At 41.8% G+C, this 18,303-nt stretch overlaps 1 long non-coding RNA gene across 1 annotated transcript; it reads left to right on the top strand.

Annotated features, from left to right (window-relative positions):
• Nucleotides 1-7,221: 7,221 nt before the first annotated feature.
• Nucleotides 7,222-10,796, top strand: lncRNA:CR44350 (long non-coding RNA:CR44350). Its single transcript, NR_125235.1, has one exon. It is a non-coding gene; the product is annotated as a long non-coding RNA:CR44350 (long non-coding RNA).
• The last annotated feature ends 7,507 nt before the right edge of the window (nt 10,797-18,303 follow it).

Raw genomic sequence — 18,303 nt, 5'->3', positions numbered from 1 at the left:
ATCACAACGATTTTCATTAGGCAAACAGCAGTGGCACAGCATATTTGCCGTGAAGCGGGATTGGGCCAAAGGCAGAGTACCAACTACCAACTACCATTCTCGTACAACAATTGCACAATTTATGTGGCATATATTTGCCGCACAGACGACGATGGTGATGGCCCTGTGCTGGCCAGGTCAACTGGACTGGAGCTGAAGCTCCGTCAATCCGGCAAACCTTTTGCACGCCTCCACAACGTGTCTGACAATGCCATGAAACGAGCCGTTAAGCTAACACAAAAAGAAAATATTCACTCGTTGGGGCTAAGCGATATATAAATATATATATATATGTGCATTCAGTATAACGGTAGAGATATATAGGTGGAGTGGTGCGCCGTGTACACTCGAGAAGTAAACTGCAAAAATATTACAAATTCAAAATGCTAAATGTGCATTTAACTTGTGTATTTATGTAAATCTCTCGGAAATTATTTCCCTACCACCCACCACGAAAGGTGGAAGCAAGCGGACATGAACTACGACTTGTGGGGGATTCCCAATCCTCATTCCCAAGTCTCCACCGCCCAACCGCTCGACTGCAAATCATTTGAATATACTGGTATTTTTCATCCATTTCTGTTGTCAGTCGCTCCTTAGCCACATGTTCATTCCCATTTCGATTCCGCTCGCCTTGTCTGCCAATTGTCACCATTTCGGATTGATGGCAAAGTGAACGTGGAGCGCTGCTCCTTCTTCGGCATTTATTTACCTCCAGACCTCCAGACCTCCAGACCTCCATACCTCCATACCGCTGCGTCCTAGTCATGGTCCTGGTTTTGGGTTCAAGTCCTAGTTACTGGACTGTGGTGTCGGGGGGGGGGGGGGGGGGGGCTGCCAAATCCAGGAACCACAGTGCTTCGGTTTTCGTATAGTTTTCGCTTTACATTCGGTTCATAACTGAGCACGGGTATTTTACGGGCTGCTGTAATAGTATCTGTGCTTTTTTTAAGACTGCCAATAAATCTGCACAACTTTGCAAAAGCGAACAGTCGTTTAAGACGTTTATGCGTCTTAAATTCAAGAATATACCAGCTCGACACAATCCATTCAGAGTACAATTCCTTCAATACACTTCCTTTGCTGTATCCTGGCACTGTTTTAACCTTAGTAACTAAGTCTATACGTCAGCACTCTAACATTTAATAGACTTGAGCACACACGTTAACGTTTCATAAACTTTGTGAATTATTAATTGCCGAATTTGGTATGCGTGTAAACATATTACGTAGGAGGTGCCGCAAAAGTACAGTCATGAATTTACCTTGGCGTGGATTCATTTGCGTCACGTTATTGCATATTTATGGCGACTGCCCCCTGCACCGAACCAAACTACGTATGAAATTATTCAGGGTAATGTGTGGGACGACGACTCCGGTGCATTACGAATTCTGGTTAGCCCACAAAGTGCTAAATCCGATTTAAGCCCAAGTCCAAGCCCGAGCTATGCCATTGCAGGTAGTTGGGAGTTCGCTCATGAAGCAAACTGGATTGTCTGTAAGGGAATTTGTAATGCGAGTTGCTCCACCTTTTGCAATTAAGTTTTCAGAAATCAACCATCAGACCGGCATTAAAGTTGTGCCCGTACATTTCTGATGAGGCACTCGTATTACCTTGCGGCATTGGCTTCTCCAACAACCACATTCACATTATCTGGCCGTCCAACTTGGCCAGTCCTGGCAGACAAACAAACCTCCAGGATCATGGAGTACAGAGTACAGAGTTCTCCGCAGAACTCCAGGACTCACAGTCCTGGTGCCCCCATTCAATTTGCTCTCGTTGCTCCGACTTGAATGAGTTAATCCTTTGCAAATCGCCGGCATATTATCAGTCTGGCGGGACTCATCGAAAACAATGAAACGAGACGCCGTTGTCAGCTATTGTTTATCAATTTTATGCAAATCACAGACACTCCTCTTTTTTTGTACTCCTGAAACAGGGGTGTTCATTTTGTAGAAGGTTGCTGAAAGGCAGTCAAGAAATACACTTATATAGGGGAAAATTAGTGCATATATATGAAGCTTATTAGACAATATGGTCGCATTTATCTAAGTAATATATTTATTTGGTTGCAAGAAGCTCCTAACATATCAAAATCAATGTTTCTAAATTTGCAGCAATCAAAGTTTCTCACATCCTGTAAGAGTATCTACACATCGCATAGTTGAAACCCATTAGAGATTCACATTTTTCCCGCTGTTTTCCTGCCGTTATCAGGTGGACGGCATATTTTCGAAATTGAATTAAGTCGGCTTTTCGGCATTGAATACATTTTAATATTTTAATTTGATATGCATGCGACGAGAGCGCAAACAACGGGGGCTCAACATTTAATCAAATAATTAAGATCTCGAAAACTATTTGGTGTGGGCGGGCATAGAAGGCGTATTAGCCACTTGAAGAGTTTATCTTTCGCTGGAACTGCGTTTTGAGTGATGAGTGGGTGTGGATTTGTTGATGATTTTCGGCCTGTGACGTTGGGGGCGATTTCCAAATAAAATTGCAAATGTTTGAAGGGCCGCAGGGCGTTTTTGTAGCTGCCGTTGATTTCCCGCTTAGTCGAAAATTCGTTTTAATCCCACACGCAGTGGCCAAACTTTCACTTTTTGGCCCGCAGCGAAGCCATCTGAAATTGAAACTGTTTAGCCCGCGGGGCAGTGGAAAACTGGTCGTGGAAAGTCAGCCTGCCAATGGGCTGTGGCAATCATGTGCCTCAAAATAAATCCACTGCCCCGGGGCACACACGACTTTCGGCGGACGAGATTTTAATTCAATTACATCTGTAGCTGCAAGTCGTGTGCAAATATTTTCATAGGACAAATTAAAACGTCACCCACCGACTTGGAATCCACGAAAGCCTCGCAAAACCACCACCACAAGTTCTCGAGTTTCTCGGGAAGATGCTACCCGCACTCACATGCGTGACGCGCTGTTTGCACTCGAGACGGAACTTTGGCCCTCTTCTCGCCGCTCGGCAAACAAGCCTGTTGGCCACGATTTAAAAAAAGGTCCTGCAGCTCCTTTGGCCCCACACGCACACACACACACACACGCACAGGATGAGCTGGTGATTGCGTGCATTCGTGTCTGAGAATTACCACTGCCCACCCGGGGCGTATAATTGTGGACCGGCGTGAGTTTCAGCATTCTGCACTCAGCATTCTACGTACACTCCGCTTTCCGGCCATTTCTGGTGGGGGGGGGGGGGGGGTGCAGGACCAGGGCCAGGGCTACTCCTGCAATTGTCTTCTTGCTCGCTCCCCAGTGCTCCTTGCATAACAATGATTGTAGCTGTTGGCCCTGCGATTGCCCCAACGTCGTCCACATATCCCCAACGCCAGGGGCACCGGACAGGCACTATTTATCTGTGTTTTTGTGAGGATTGTGGCTTCTTTTCGGTGCCAGCTGTCTGTAATTATGTGCGCATAAGCAAGGTCCTTGTTGTAAGGGGAATTGCACCACTCTTCAGCACAATCTCGTTTTGAAATTGCCATGAATCAGGCAGGAATACTTGGCTTTAGCACAAACAGGCTTCAGGAATGCCCTTAAACTAACTCGTTTTATTGCGAATAATATTGAATTAATTTAGTTCGCTCTAAGAATTATATCTTAAGAAGCGCTTTAGCACTTCAAACACGTATTTTTATTAAACTTCGTATGGTATATTCCATCTTTAACTACGACAGCATTCGGTTCACAGTCGTTATACCCTGAGGTAGAGTATTCACAGCACCGCACAGAGTGACATTTTTGAAAAGTTCCTTGTCATGTTGCTACGACTATAATTTAGGCACTCCGTTTAAGTTTAGTTCCACCATATGCAGCAGTTTACAGAATTTAACACACAATCCGAACCAAAATATCTGCAAACAAGAAATGGGAAAAATCCCTGATAATAACCAATTTGAGCCCATCGGAAAGTCTTAAATTCAATTGGCGCTTAATACAGCTATCCTCCCCAAACGCTAAAGTCAATGGAATACTGCTGGCTCTCCACACGCCACGAATGCCTCAAGGTATTCAAATTACATGGAATTTCAATAATTAAAAAATGCAACGATGGAGCAAAAAACAGTGGCAGTAGCAAAAATTATGTATGTATATTCGGTGCGTCAATAAAGCCGCAAGTTGCTCTTCGCTGCGCCGTGGGTGAAAAAAAATAGGAGGAGCGATAAAAACCAAAGGAGAACTTCGCACAGGAAGTCGCTATGGGGCGAAAATCTGATGCGGAAATCGAAATTTGTTAAATGGAGCAATCGATGGATGGCGCTGACTGACTGTGCCACGCCCCCAACCGCCAGCAGTCCCCCTTACAGTGGATACACTGTATTCATTGCCCCACATCCCCAGAGAAAATCCGGAGTCGAGACTTGCGTTTGGTTTTACATTTTATCGCTTGTACGTTTGCACCATTTCAATTACAAACAATAACAATAAAAAGTGGGCGGCTGTGGGGGCGTGGTGCTTAAGGAAAAGCGCGTGAAGCGCGACGGGGGTGGGGGGAATTAAGACAGAGTTTTATACGTACACATCAATTTACAACACTGGTTAAAATCAAAGAGCAAAATATATGTTTTTTATTTCATTTAAATTTGCGTGACCTATTTTGGAGTATTTTATTGATATTATTAAAACTTTAAGCAAAAAACTTATCAAAATAAAGCAATATAAATTTTTAATAATAAAATCAAACTGGATCATGTATAAAAAAATTTTTGAAATTTAAACTGATGAAATCGGGTTTACGTTCGCCTTGGAATACTGCATAAAATAAATGTTAAAGTGTGACATTTTTTTTTATCAAAAATACATTTTTGATGCTATTATAATGGCCTCTGCTGTACTTATAGAGCAACATAGAAAAAAGCGGAAGCAGAAGTGCAAGGGAATTAGTTCACACGGAAGTGGCTCACCCCCGGGGGTTTCCATTTCCCCACATCCCCCTTCTATTGGAGATCCAGGAGGAGCAGAATGAGGTACAGATGAAGCAGGATGCGGAACAGGACGAATGGCGTAGCGTAGCTTTCGTGCGGAAGCTAGGTGTCGAAGCGGGAATTGTAGGTAAATATTATTGTAAAAGAAATTTAAATACGGATTTTTTCCACTATCTCTGGCTGCTCCCATTCCAGACGACACCCCACATCTTCTACGAGTATATGCCAGCCAAGTTGGCTCACGGCCTGACCCATTATCCTTTTGGACGGTCGCTTTGCACTGACGTTAATGGAATTTCCCAGCTCTTTTTGCCCATCCTTATCAGTGGAGAAAGAATCGCGGGGCCAAAGCATTTGGTTCTTAAAGTCTGCCCCTCGAAAGTTTTCTTAAGAGCGAACGCAATTGGAATAAACTAAAACTCGTCAACTCTCAAGGCTCTCGAAATCAATTTGAATCGCACATAACAACTGCGACTGAAATTTCTAAGAAGTGCAGTTAACCGCAACGAGGAAATGGAAAACTCATTTGTGGGAAAGCTACGACATTCAAATGCAGTGGCGTAAGTTATTCTGGTCAAGGCTAAGAGGACGGACTAATTTTCGAAAAGGAAAAATAAAACTCATTAAAAACGAGCATACAGACAATACATTTCTCTATAAAATGGCAAAAAGCGAAGGCCAACAAATTGAGCGCATGGAAATGCTTTAAAAAAAGCAAATTTCAAATGAAATCAAATACGAAATGGCGTGAAATACAATTTGTACACAATTTTTGGGTAAAAAAAATAATATAATAAATGGTGTTCTTTTGGCATGAAGTGCTGACTTGTTTACCGCTTCCTGCAGGATAACAAATTTGGTTTAATAAACTAAAGACGTGAATTTTCTGGTAAATAAATAGTACCGCCTTAAACAACTATTTGACTTCATTAAGTGATAGTTTTCGTTTCTGTGTAGCCTTCGCATTATCTCCTACCCCTAACTAAGAACTTTTCCTATAATCATCGATGTCGGCCAACAAACTTGAGATGGGGCGTGGATTGCCCCCGGCGGTGGCATAGTTCTCGAGCACTTTGCATTTGCCACAGACATGGCCTTGCCGCTGTTCGAAGTTGTTCAAAGTAATTGAACATGCCTCACCTTGCAGCACAGCTCCTTCGAGAAACTAACCCAAACCATTCCATTCCATCCAACCCACCCACTGGAGCCCACATAATCTATCAGAGAAACTGCAATTGCAGCATTATATGGCACAGTAAAAAAAAACCAAACTTAACTCAACAGAATAATTATTGATTTTAAACATCTAGACCAATTAGCGATTTTAATTAGGGTTCGGGTCGCATTAAATCAAGATGATATATTGCAGTGGCCTGCTGATAAATGACAAATACACTTATGCACAGAAGCGATTATTTATTTTGTGTGGAAAATTAATAATTATAATATTATGATTTTATACATCAGTGATAGAGCTTGGTAGATAATATGTAATTATACAATAAAAATGGTGTAATAACATGGCAATTAAAGAAGAAAGTTTCATTATATTTTGATTGAATCTAAGATGTGTAACAAAATCCTTTTAACATATATCTGTTAGTTCTAAAAACATGATATATAGTAATTTTTGTCACTGTAAAGAAATAAGGCGAAAGTAGTGAAATCTATTCTACTCACTTCGTGGTCATGTTGTTGATGCCCCGCTTTTTCACGGCAGACTTTACCAACTTAACAGATCATTGGTCAGTGGATGTGGCACAGGCTAGGAAGTTGTTGTGGGCAGTGGGTAGGTGTATAGAATATACGGCCCCCTCTCCCCCCTTCTGCCAACCAGATTACCGAGTGCTCCACGTGTAGATCCAGTAGCAGCAGACACGGCAACATTTATTATATATCACAAGTGGCCCGAAGGATACCGATTCTGGCCCATTGTTGGCCCTGCTCCGCTGTCGTACTTTTATTATTATTGATGACAATTTTGAGCAAACAATAAAACGAATAGAATAGCTAGCTGGCCAACAACATCAACATCAGCAGGCCCAACATCTGCCAGCTTTTGGTCCTTCTGACCATCTAAGTGACTTGTGACGGGGTCACTTGCCAGCCAACAACATTAAACTAAACATAATCAAAATAGGCAAGGGCGAATCGAGAAGCTGGCCCAGGACTATGCACTCGGAAAAAAATGTCTAGAGTAAAAATACAAGTTAACAAATTGGGATTTAATACTTACTCTTTCATACTTTTCAAACTTGATTAGATTTATGTTCTGTTCGTAATACTTAAAAATTAAGTTCGTACTTATCTCTCAAATATTACCAATGCTTTTTTCCCAGTGTAGTCACTGATTTGGACTGGGCGAAACGTTAAAGTGTGACCGAGAACTTTGTGACAATTTATGGGCGCGAAAACTTTTGGCATTTCCCTAAGAAACGACAATGCAGCTGCCAATTGCCAAAAGCCGCGCCACAACTAGTAAGTGAGTATAAAAATGTCAATAACGAAATATATTAATGTGAGCGGCTTTTCCACCCAAAGAAGTAAAGTATCCCGAACCGCGCACTCGAAAAAATGGGCAGTATTGGTAAAAGTTGCTGGCGCAAAAGAAAATATGAAAGAAAATTTCATTAAGCTGGCAGCAGCCAACTTGCTAAAAAGTTAATCTAGCAAACTTTTTGGACAGCCAAATTTTTCAGCTGCCAACATGTGTGCGTGTGTGTGTGGTGTGTGCTCCAAAGATTTCCATTCACAGGTAACACTGATATATGGCTGATTTGTCTCCTATCTAATTTGATTGAATATATTTGAATATCCGCAAGATGATCTGCTCGAATGGACGCCAACTTTATATGTCTTAGAAAAGAATTATGAAGATATTTCGCAAAATTTACTGGCTGGCAAGGATGTGCTCCATCAATTTGATACTCTCTCAATAGACCAGCTAGCTCATGTGCTGCTGACACATTCAATTGATTAAGCCAAGCCACAACGCCGCCAAAGAAACTTTTCGCCCAGATCCTGGCTGAATCCTGGCAAAAAGGAGGTGAGGCGGTGCTCATTGCAAGGCAAAGTTAATTTTGAATCGTTTATCAAACAGCGTGGAGCTGCAAACTTGAAGTGCATGTGCTGGCAGGCTGCCATATTCGAGTACCTGACTCTCGAATTTGACTAGAAAAAACTATAACCTTGTGTGGAAAATACTGTGCATATATGTAGATGTGTGGGGGGGTAACTGGCGAGCTTCAGCTATTTGTCAAATTTGACTCGACTTTGGCTGCTCTGGGCCTGGTGCAAATTGATGAAATGAGTTGTGAAAATTCACAGAGAACCTACTTATATGCCATATGCACATGCACAAGTTAATGGAATCAATGCGGCAGGTATGAAAGTAAACGGCATGGAAAATAAACCAATGTTATGCAAACAAATAGTTGGGAGGAAAAGAAAAACTTCGTAAAAGCGGAAAATATCTGCATTTCCGTTTACGGCCAAAAATTTAGAAATGATGAAGTGCCAGTTGCCAAAGAAACTATTTTGGCTGATTCCCACGGCACCCAGTCAATCATGGAGTCACTTAGCACGCTCCATATCCTGGTACTCGATGCTCGATAAAGAGAGCTGATTCCATACAGTACATATGAATTATCCTTGACACGTATAATTCGCAGCCACTAGCTGCTGAGGTGTAATCGTTTGCCGCTCGAACGGAGTGCCAAATGAGGCGACACACCGATGCACTGCAAGAAAATTGGTTAGTTTTCGAAAGTAGGAAGCAAAGTGAACATCCTTTCACATGATGAAATATGTGATATACTCTTGATGAACAGCTGGTAAAGTATGATTAAGGATATTGACAGTCATATTAATAATAAGAAATAATTGAAATATAACCGAGGAGTTCCCGCAGTGCACGGTAACTCTGGAGCCAGGCGAACATAGCCAAGGGTCCTTAGTTTGCCAGGACAACACATACCAGGCCAATCCGGCGCACTCATGCTGGTGCTGCGGCTTTATGGTCAGGTGTCTCAAGATGCATGCCCCTTTTGGGGCAACTCCAATCGGTAGGGCATTGTAATGAGCTCATTGCGCGGAGGTCCTTGCCGTGTACAAAGAACCAACAAAAGGAGAGCGGCAAACAAGGACTCCTGCTGCTGCTGCTGCTAACTACGCGCATTTTCCGATCCATTTATCACAGAAACAGCCTCCGACGGGCAGGACTCGAAACCAAAAGCGAGATTTTAAGCGATATCCTGCCAGACGATCGTTGGCAGAGCTCATTGTGCTCCTGTTCCTGTTCCGTTCTATGTGTGTGAGTGTGCGTGTGTGAGGGTGTAGTGTGCGCGAGTTAACGGGAAATCGCAATAAATGCGGCAAATGTGTTGCTTTGTGTGCTGTTAAACGCATTTTTATAGAAATTGCTTTCATGCCAGCCATCCAGTAAGCGGGAAAAGCAGCGGGAGCAGCGCCCATTTGTATGCCATGCTTTTTTCCCCTTCCCTGCTCCTTTCATTTTTTGCACTGATTGCACTTTATGCGAATATCCTTTGTGTTAGTGTGTGTTTGTGTGTGTGTGCTTGTGTATGGGGTGCATATGCAAGGCAGTTGGTCTTTAGTGCACATTTCCATGACAAAAGCACACCAATTAGCGAGCGTTTAATGCAAATGTTTTCGATTGCCACATAATCGCTGGCATAGAAGGCCTTTTAATAAGTTAAACGCCCAGGACAATATAGACGCCAGGATATTGTGTTCGCCAATGATTGCTATGGCCACGTCCTTACAGACTCACCAAATTAACTGGAGTGCGACAATTTCTAGCTGTCGTAAAACTTTTATTATGCATACATAGAGGTAACAGCGCAGAACTGGGCAAATAACTAAGCTGCCTTACATAACAGGCAAGGGCAAACACAGACGCACCTCGGGGAGTGACGGACAGGTCCCAAATGTCTGGTCAAAATGGGTCAGTGCCACCATTAGCTCAGGAAACTGGAACACTAGCGGCCCCGAAAGGCGAGATTAGCCCACACACCAGCACACCCGTACACCTGGCATGCCCAAGGATAATTTTCCATACCATATATATGCATATATGTATGAGGCAGGGAATGGATGGAGTTAGAACGAATCTCCATTAGCTGGAAGAAGAATCATTGGGGTAACAAAATGTAATGTTAGTTTATGTACATTATGCTAAGTTTCTACGAAAAAATTCAAAGACTTCGGAGTTGATTAGCAATATTTAATATATTCACAAGTGCTGGCCAACACTGCGTATGAGTTATGAATGTAAGGCCTTTCCTGTGATGCTACTAAAATATTAAGTATTTTTGTGAACTTCAATTACAAATCAAATGAATATTTATTAATTCCAATTCCCAAAAGTGCCTGCAGCACAATCAACCATTTAATATACATCCAAGGCTCACTTAAATTCGCAACTTCAGCCCGCACAACTGGGTAGCTCATTAAATTTTTAAATTTCAACCAGATAGCCGGGTAAGAAGCTGAAATCATCAACTCTCAATGAATTGCAAACGGGGAGACCACAAAGCAATTTACACAAGCGAACGCAGTGGAGGCCATAAATTAAAGGCAAATGGTGGAAATGGAGTTTGCGGATGCGGGGCACACCATTTTTCACATTCAAATTTCCCGCATCCAAACAAATCCGGGCTGAATGCTGGCTTGCTGGTCCATGAAAGCAGGTCCAAAAATATATAAAAGCAGTTAAGAGAAAGAAGGCCAGCGAAATAAGAAAAAAAAAAAAAAACAAACCCAACTAACTACAAGGGTTAACATGAATGACCGTTTGCCGGCAAGGCAGCCGCAACAATTTCCACAGCCGAGTGCAACTTAATTTCAATATAAATAAATAAAAAGCACACAGTTACTTCGCTCTCTTATTTGGATTTTTGAGATACTTTTTTTACACATTTTTTTTTTTTTTTTTTTTTGAGTCCTTCGCCGGTGAAGTGAATACGAATGTGTATTCAATATATCAAGAGCAGTCAGCTGCAGTGGACAGGCGGAGATTTGGCTTAGATTTGCCGCAGTGGCAAATATCATTAGATAACGATATAACTACGACTTTCTTGGCCTCGGCTCACACAAATAATCCCATTTATGTACTTATTGCCGCCACACATCCGGTCAACAAGTTGTTGTGTCTGCTCCAGAATTCCAAAGGCAGTCGTGTTCGCTTCGCATCGGTTTGGATTGCTTCGCCGTGGCCTTTGTCATCGCCACACAGAAATACACAGAAATACACAAGTGGCGTGGGCGAGGGCATATGGACAGGACATGGCATCCCAGCTATGTGTCATTGAAATTCAATAAGGACAATTCCCCCACGCAGCAGGCGTTCGCAGGAAGGGTCAGCGGCAAGGGGGCGTGGCAGGACTGTGAGCTAACATTGTGGGGCCAAGACAACATCGTCTTTTGCTGGCCAATAACTTCTGCTTCATTTTCTCAATGCGACCACACTGAAAAAAAGTTAAAGAATATATAATGAAGAAATCGTAATTTTAAAATAAATGTTATGTAATTGCTCTGCTCTAATAACTCCCAAGTTCTTATTTGAAACACACTCTTTTAAATATTTTTTCATTTCAATAATATACGCTAGAAATCCTTTGATTTTTGTTTTTTTCAGTGCTCCAGAATCGTGGCTTGCTTTCTCGTCCTGGTTTCATCCAAGGACCAAAGCCAGATGACTTTCGTTTCTGAGAAATTGATTTCCGCTTATGGCACTTTGCCTTTGCTTACATGTTGCTTCCAACCAACACAATGAATATTTATGTATACTCCTCTCTCGCTCACTCTCTCTCTCTCTCTCTCTCTCTCTCTGTGCTATCCCTTGTCCTTGTCATCGACATGTAAAACTCAGATTATGTTAATGACTTCATTAAATCATCCAGGGGTCGTACATTTGGGACATATAGACATCTTTCCAATTAATTATGTTTACTTAATTAAATTCCACCTCTATCTTCTGCCATTTCATCGCAGGCCAGGCCTTTTGTAAAGTTTTTGGCCTCAAATAATCGCAGTTTTCGGTTGCATCAGCAAAGGTGCATAAATGTTTCCCCTTTTCGTTGGCAGTTTTCTCAAGTTGCTAATTGCTCATAATTAGAAGCGGCGTACGCGGTGGCCTGAAACAAAAATGCTTTCAGCCGAGTCGCAACTTCCTGCCAAGCTAATTAAAGGACTCTCGCGCAGCAGTTAATGCGCTTTTAAAGGTATTTCACGCGAAGCGGCTACAATAAAACTAATTGAAAGTAAAGTTGCTGAAAACCTAATTGCCACACCGAAAAAACTGTAATATCTTGATCTTAATTGCAGTGCCAAATGCGGCAGGAAGTGAAAACTCACATTATGAGCGACACATACGGGGCGTATGCGCAATGCCGTTGCCCGCTTACTCTCGCTTACCATTTCTATATATATATGTATATATATGTATTTATGTGGCTATATGTATTACCCGTTAGCGATTCCGAAGTGCGAGTGCCAATCACATTAGCGTTTAATTGTCCTACAAAGGCTGACCACAACAAACCGGAGGCATAGGCATGCAAATTAACTGCAAATATGTCCGAACTGTGGTCCAAATGCCCACAACTCGGAGTTATGAACAAATTATTGTGTACTTAGCACGGCTGACCACAAGATTGCAGATACTTAGCTGGAGTTATGGCAAAAGGAATGGCACATCCGGAAAATCTGAGCACACCTGTCAATAATTCAACCATTTGACCCACTGTGCCCAGTAGGATGTACGCATGTACACACATATGCGGTCAGTGATTGAGTTGTTCGCTTTTGCAACTGATTTATTGGCCACCACAGAAATTGCGCTCAATATTATATTGAAACGTGCCAAATTGAATGCAATCGGTGGCCAAAAACCAAGCCCCCCACCCCCCATACCGAATTTACCCACAAAACAAAAGCACATCGAGACGAGGCATTTGGAAAAGCATGCCTAATTTTATACGGCAATCACTCAGCCGCATGTATTTTTCCGCCATCCATTCATTCATCCAACCGGTTTTCCATTTGGCCATCCCGCCACGCCCATTGGTAACTGCACACAACACACCGTTCGGCTGAATAAATCGTGGTGTTGAGTGTGCGAAAACCGAAATTGCACTTCATTAAATAACCATCAAAACAACTCAATAAAATACTAAATTCTCGCAGTGAGCTCTCAACGAACTGCGGCCACTCACTCAGTTGGGAATGCGAGTGTGCGAGTGTGTGAGTGTGCGAGTGTGTGTGTGCGATATACAAACTATAAAAATAAAACAAATGGTCTAAACTTTTTCAATTTAACTACGATTACATTGCGCGCTTCTGAACCACACACACACACACATACAAATATTTTTGGTTAAATTCTCGGAGGCGGCACAAGTAAATTCCGACTGAGTGATGTGTCAGCCATTATTGCCGAAGCGTTTTCAACTCAAATGCACACTAATTTAATCAAATGCAGTCCATCAATGCCTCCTGCATTTGATGGCCAACGCAGAGGCTTTTGGCTAAAAGCCCTTCTCGGTAACTAGATATTACAGGGCCGTAATCCAAAACGGCTTGTTCCAGAAATGTCCGTTTTCGTTATGGTCCGTCGTCAGTTGCTGATAATCGGAATAGGTTTATGTCAAATCAAATGGTCGGGTAGAAGGACACTTTCTCAGGCGAAAAATGCAAAACTATTTGCGAAATTCATGTGGCCAATGGCAAGAATGTCATTGAACAAATTTAAAATATGGGTAGAGAATTCAATTTTACATGGCCCATTTAATCATTCATTTAGTTTGATTTAATTACGTAAACTATTTTCTGAAAGCAACCAAAGCTGAATTTTATATAAAGCAATGAATTTAGATTCGATTACATTTTAAAATTTTGACAATTTGACAATTACAAAGAATAGAATTTAATAAGATGTGACCCCAAGTTTTAATCTGTGCATATCCATGTGTGCCTTTAATCGATTAAGCTCACAACTTTTCTTTGATGTCGAATTCTATTTGGGCACGAGCCGTGACCTCAAGGAAAATCCCACTCAAGGGCAAAATTCATTAATAATTCTTGCAGAGCGTTAAAGACACAAAGTCAGTCATAAATGGAAGACAAATAAATGGCATAAAACTTGAGATGAAATGCGAAAGGACATTCCATGGACTTGTGGCTTTTGTTTCGCCCAAAACTTTTCGAATTGTTTTGCGGCATTCTTTCTTGGCAATATGCAGCAATTATTAAGATTAATACTTCTAATATGATGAGCCTTGGCCACAAGAGCGTGACCGAGATGTGTGAGGTCAGGCTGATGTGTTTTTAATGAGTTGAAGGATGCGCATGCCCCCAGGACTCGATGGCAGCAATTAAGGAGCATTAATTAATATTAAATCTATTTCAATGGCTATTAAATGGTATAATTCCTAGATGCCCACGGACAAAAAGCCGCAAAAGCCGCAAGTAGATGATGCAAAACTTTTTGCCCGCCAGTCAGCCGGGCAAAATGAAAATTTCATTAGCCGCAAAGGCCAAATGAATTTCGCACCGCCATTTCGAATTCGCCTTTTCGAGTGAAAAGTTTTCAACTTAGACCCAAACAGGACACATGTTACAAAATTGGCAAATAAATTTCAAGTACTACCAAACTTGCTGCTGTGCGCATTCCGAATGCAAATGAAATGCACGCGATTGTTGATCGGCGGGGTGAAGGGGGAGGGGCTGCAAAAAAAAGGGGGGGAATTTATTTAACTCCGCCGAAAGAAAACGAAACGAACTGAGCTGAACTGGAGTGAAAGCCGGGCTGCATTTTCTTATGACCGAGGGCAGGAAAATATTTTCCAAGGCATTTCAATTTGGCCCCGCAATACGCGTAATTGAAATTTGTATTTGTGTGGAACGTGTAGGCGAAAACAAAACCTAAAAAAGAAAATCAAATGAAATAGGAGGTGCTCCTCCTTGCTGGCCAAAGACGAGCAAAAAGGAATAGGGCACTAGGAAACTTCGTCCTGCGTCCTGAAGAAAGACCAATTAAGAGCCGCGGCGTGGAATTTTGATTGCGGTTTGCAAATTTCCAGCGCTCCAGACCAGGAATTCAGCTAACGGGCCTCACACGCAGCATGCTTTTGGCCAAAAGCGGAAGGTAATGAAAAATTTCATTTTTTCAACTTCCCCCTCCCCCCTCTTACACGAAACCATGGTCACTTTGCCGCACATTAGAACTGTTGATATTTATTTAAAAACCTGGCCAGCGTTGACATTCAAGTCAATCGAAAAGTTTGCACAAAACGCGAGGCGGTGTCCTCGGTCACCTGAGTCAACAGCAAAGCGGAGTGACTCTCTCCATTTAGCAAAAATCAAAAAAAAAAAAAACAGGCAATGAAATGCTGCCAGTTACTTTTGCCAAGGAATTCCAAAAAAGTTCCATGAACCAGTAAATAAATGGGGAAGCAACGTAGCACTGAAAAAAAAGTGTAGTAAAGATTTTATAACTATATTTACAAGGCAAAGGTTCTTCATAAAAAGAAAACTTTTGTAAATGCAAAAAAGCATTGTAGAGTAAAAAACTTTTTTTTTTAATAATTTACCTCAACTTTCTAAAATTTAAATACTGTTTACCTAACTGAACTATCTGCATATCAAATGGCCTATAATTTGATTAATCAAACACTATAGTTACCCTAAAATGCTTTTTAGCCAGCTTTGATTGGCATATTTCATAAATTCATATGCATATATAAATATCTCCATAAAAAATGCAATAACGAAAAAGGGTAAAAAAAAAATGCGCATTTCAAATTATAAATTCAAATTCGAAGAATTTAATCACGTATACGAATTTTTCCTGTGCCACAATACGAAATAATAAAAGTGCCTCAAAAACTTTGAGCCCCTGCCCCGCGAAACCAGGACCGCAAATTGTTTAAAACAAGCATTGAACAAAAAACTCAAGAAGCAACACAAACAGGCGGCTCAATTCCAGGAATAAAGCCGAAGGACATTGAATAAACTGTACGGTGAGGAGGTATGAGTGGGATGTGGGGACGGTAGGGCAATGGGGGACGACACTTGGCATTAGGGCCCAAACTATACAGCCAAGGCCAAGTTTTGGGCCAAATCTTTGTGGGGAGTGGACCAACAAACGAGGACGGAACGACCATCGGCATCGACGGCCGAAAGGCAATGGAACCGTAAATTCTATTGCATGACTTGATTAAATTCGCATGCAACGATGACCGTCGACCCCGAGTCACCCACAACATCGGAGTCCGCCGTATCCGCCGAAGCCTCTGAGTCCCCCATTAAAAAAAAAAAAACCCACCTCCGAGCGGGTCAAGCAAAGGCCAGCGACGTTGCCAACTATGCCATAGCTGGAATTTCTTGGCTATTTGCTGGCTGCCTTGGCTTCTGTTTTTGCTGGCTGCTGGATTTTTGCCTTTCCTTCGACCGTTTTCTCATTTTAACGTTTTAACGTGACTTAATGAAGTTTCAGTGTCACAGCAAAATCTGCTCCTGCTGCTCCTGCTGCTCCTCTCCGCCTGTTAATTTTATGATGGATTTTATGCAGAGCGCGCCAAAGAAAACTTTGAACTTTAATAAGTATGTGTATGCAGGCATTTAACTTTGCCATCGTTTTGTCGATTTTTTCTACTCACTTTTTTTTATTTTCTGTTCTTTTTTTTTTTAGTAGATTTTTTTCTTTACACATTTTGGCCATGTTAAGCTGGGTGGCTAGCTGGCTGGCTTCTTTTCTATGGGAACTTTGCTAAAATATGCTTCACAGGGCTTGAAAGCATTTGAAGTAATGAAAAAGAAGCGAAAAAAATTGCATCCAACAAGTATAACACACACACTCTCGTTCCAGGTGATATGGATGGGGAGGTTTAACTGTACAGTGAAGCTGCGCAAAATTTAACGAAGCTTAACCTCATTCAATGTGAAAATACACTTTACTTGTACTTTGCGCTGTTATTTCAAAAGTGCGGTGACGGTGGGCGTTGCTGCTAACGCCGCTCTAAGGGGGCGTGGCTAAGGTGGGTCTATATATATACAAATATATATATATATATGTATATAGAGAAAGGTGGCGATGCGAACCTGGTGAACTTTGCAAACTTAAATGCAGAGCAGAATGATGAATGATCCAAGGATGCCAGGCTAGCAACGAAAAGAACTCGCTCTATCTCCGTTTTTCGCCGACTTTCCCTTGATTTCCCGCCAGAGGCAACTACTCGCAGAGAAAATCACAAATATAAGATTAAAATCGGAAAATAACACTACAATACTTTAAACGAACTACGAATGGCAGAAAACACAAAAATGGTAACTAAGGTATAATATATCTATGTATCACATATTAAATGTATCTTCAATTCTACAAACCTGAATATAGAAATATTATAATCTTATATCAACTATTTTGCTGAGTGCACTATAAAATCGCTGAGAATGCTATTCCCGCAAAGGTTCTTTAAAATTGAATCACTTTAGACCCAAAGTGCATTGTCAGCTTTGAGTGAGTGAAGGCGTGGCTGGTAAATTATGCAAGAGCAACGATACCAAATGTCGTCGAATGCATCCAGATGAAAATTGAAAGTGCTGCAATCCGAGATCTCAGACGCGTTTCAAATCTCCGGCGATTGCACTTGGCAAAGACCGGACCGCAAGCACATGAAGCGCACGTCACCATTTGTGCAATCAAACATCGGAATGGCCGCGACATTGACCGCAAGCTGCCACACAGTGTGAAATCCGATGCGGCTGGGAGCCAACCGGTGCACAGTGGTTACAGCTATGTTGAAAATTATCAAATATTATGCTAGCTTAAAAAGGAAGCAATATTTATGCACTCAAAACAAAACTTACTTAATTTAATAACTTCATTTTTACCATTTTTATCACATCCACAATAGATTTTCTTTTTTAATTTTTGAGCCCTATTAGACCACAGTGCATAGGTCGATGTGCATTGCGGGCTAGCAATTGCGGTATAGCTGCGTATTTTGTGATTGCGAATTGTGCGGACAGCGGATCGCCGCCTCACTTGCATCTGAAAGGAACAACCAGAAAGGGACTATCTGGAACAGTTGGTGTGTGCCGCCGAGTGAAAGTGAGTGCCTGGGCATGGGCTTCCACTTACACAATCCATGGTGGATTGGCCAATGAACTTGAAGTGCCAACGAGGATATCCAATTACAAGTAGAGCGCTCCAAGCATTTGAAGAGTGTGTGTGTGCTATAAAAACAGCATCGCGATGTCACAAATTTGCATTTCAAAGCGGAGCAACACCCACGCCAGCTGCATC

The sequence above is a fragment of the Drosophila melanogaster genome, chromosome 3R (genome assembly GCF_000001215.4).
Source record: "Drosophila melanogaster chromosome 3R".
NCBI classification, from domain to species: domain Eukaryota; kingdom Metazoa; phylum Arthropoda; class Insecta; order Diptera; family Drosophilidae; genus Drosophila; species Drosophila melanogaster.
This window is presented reverse-complemented; position numbering and strand designations above follow the sequence as displayed.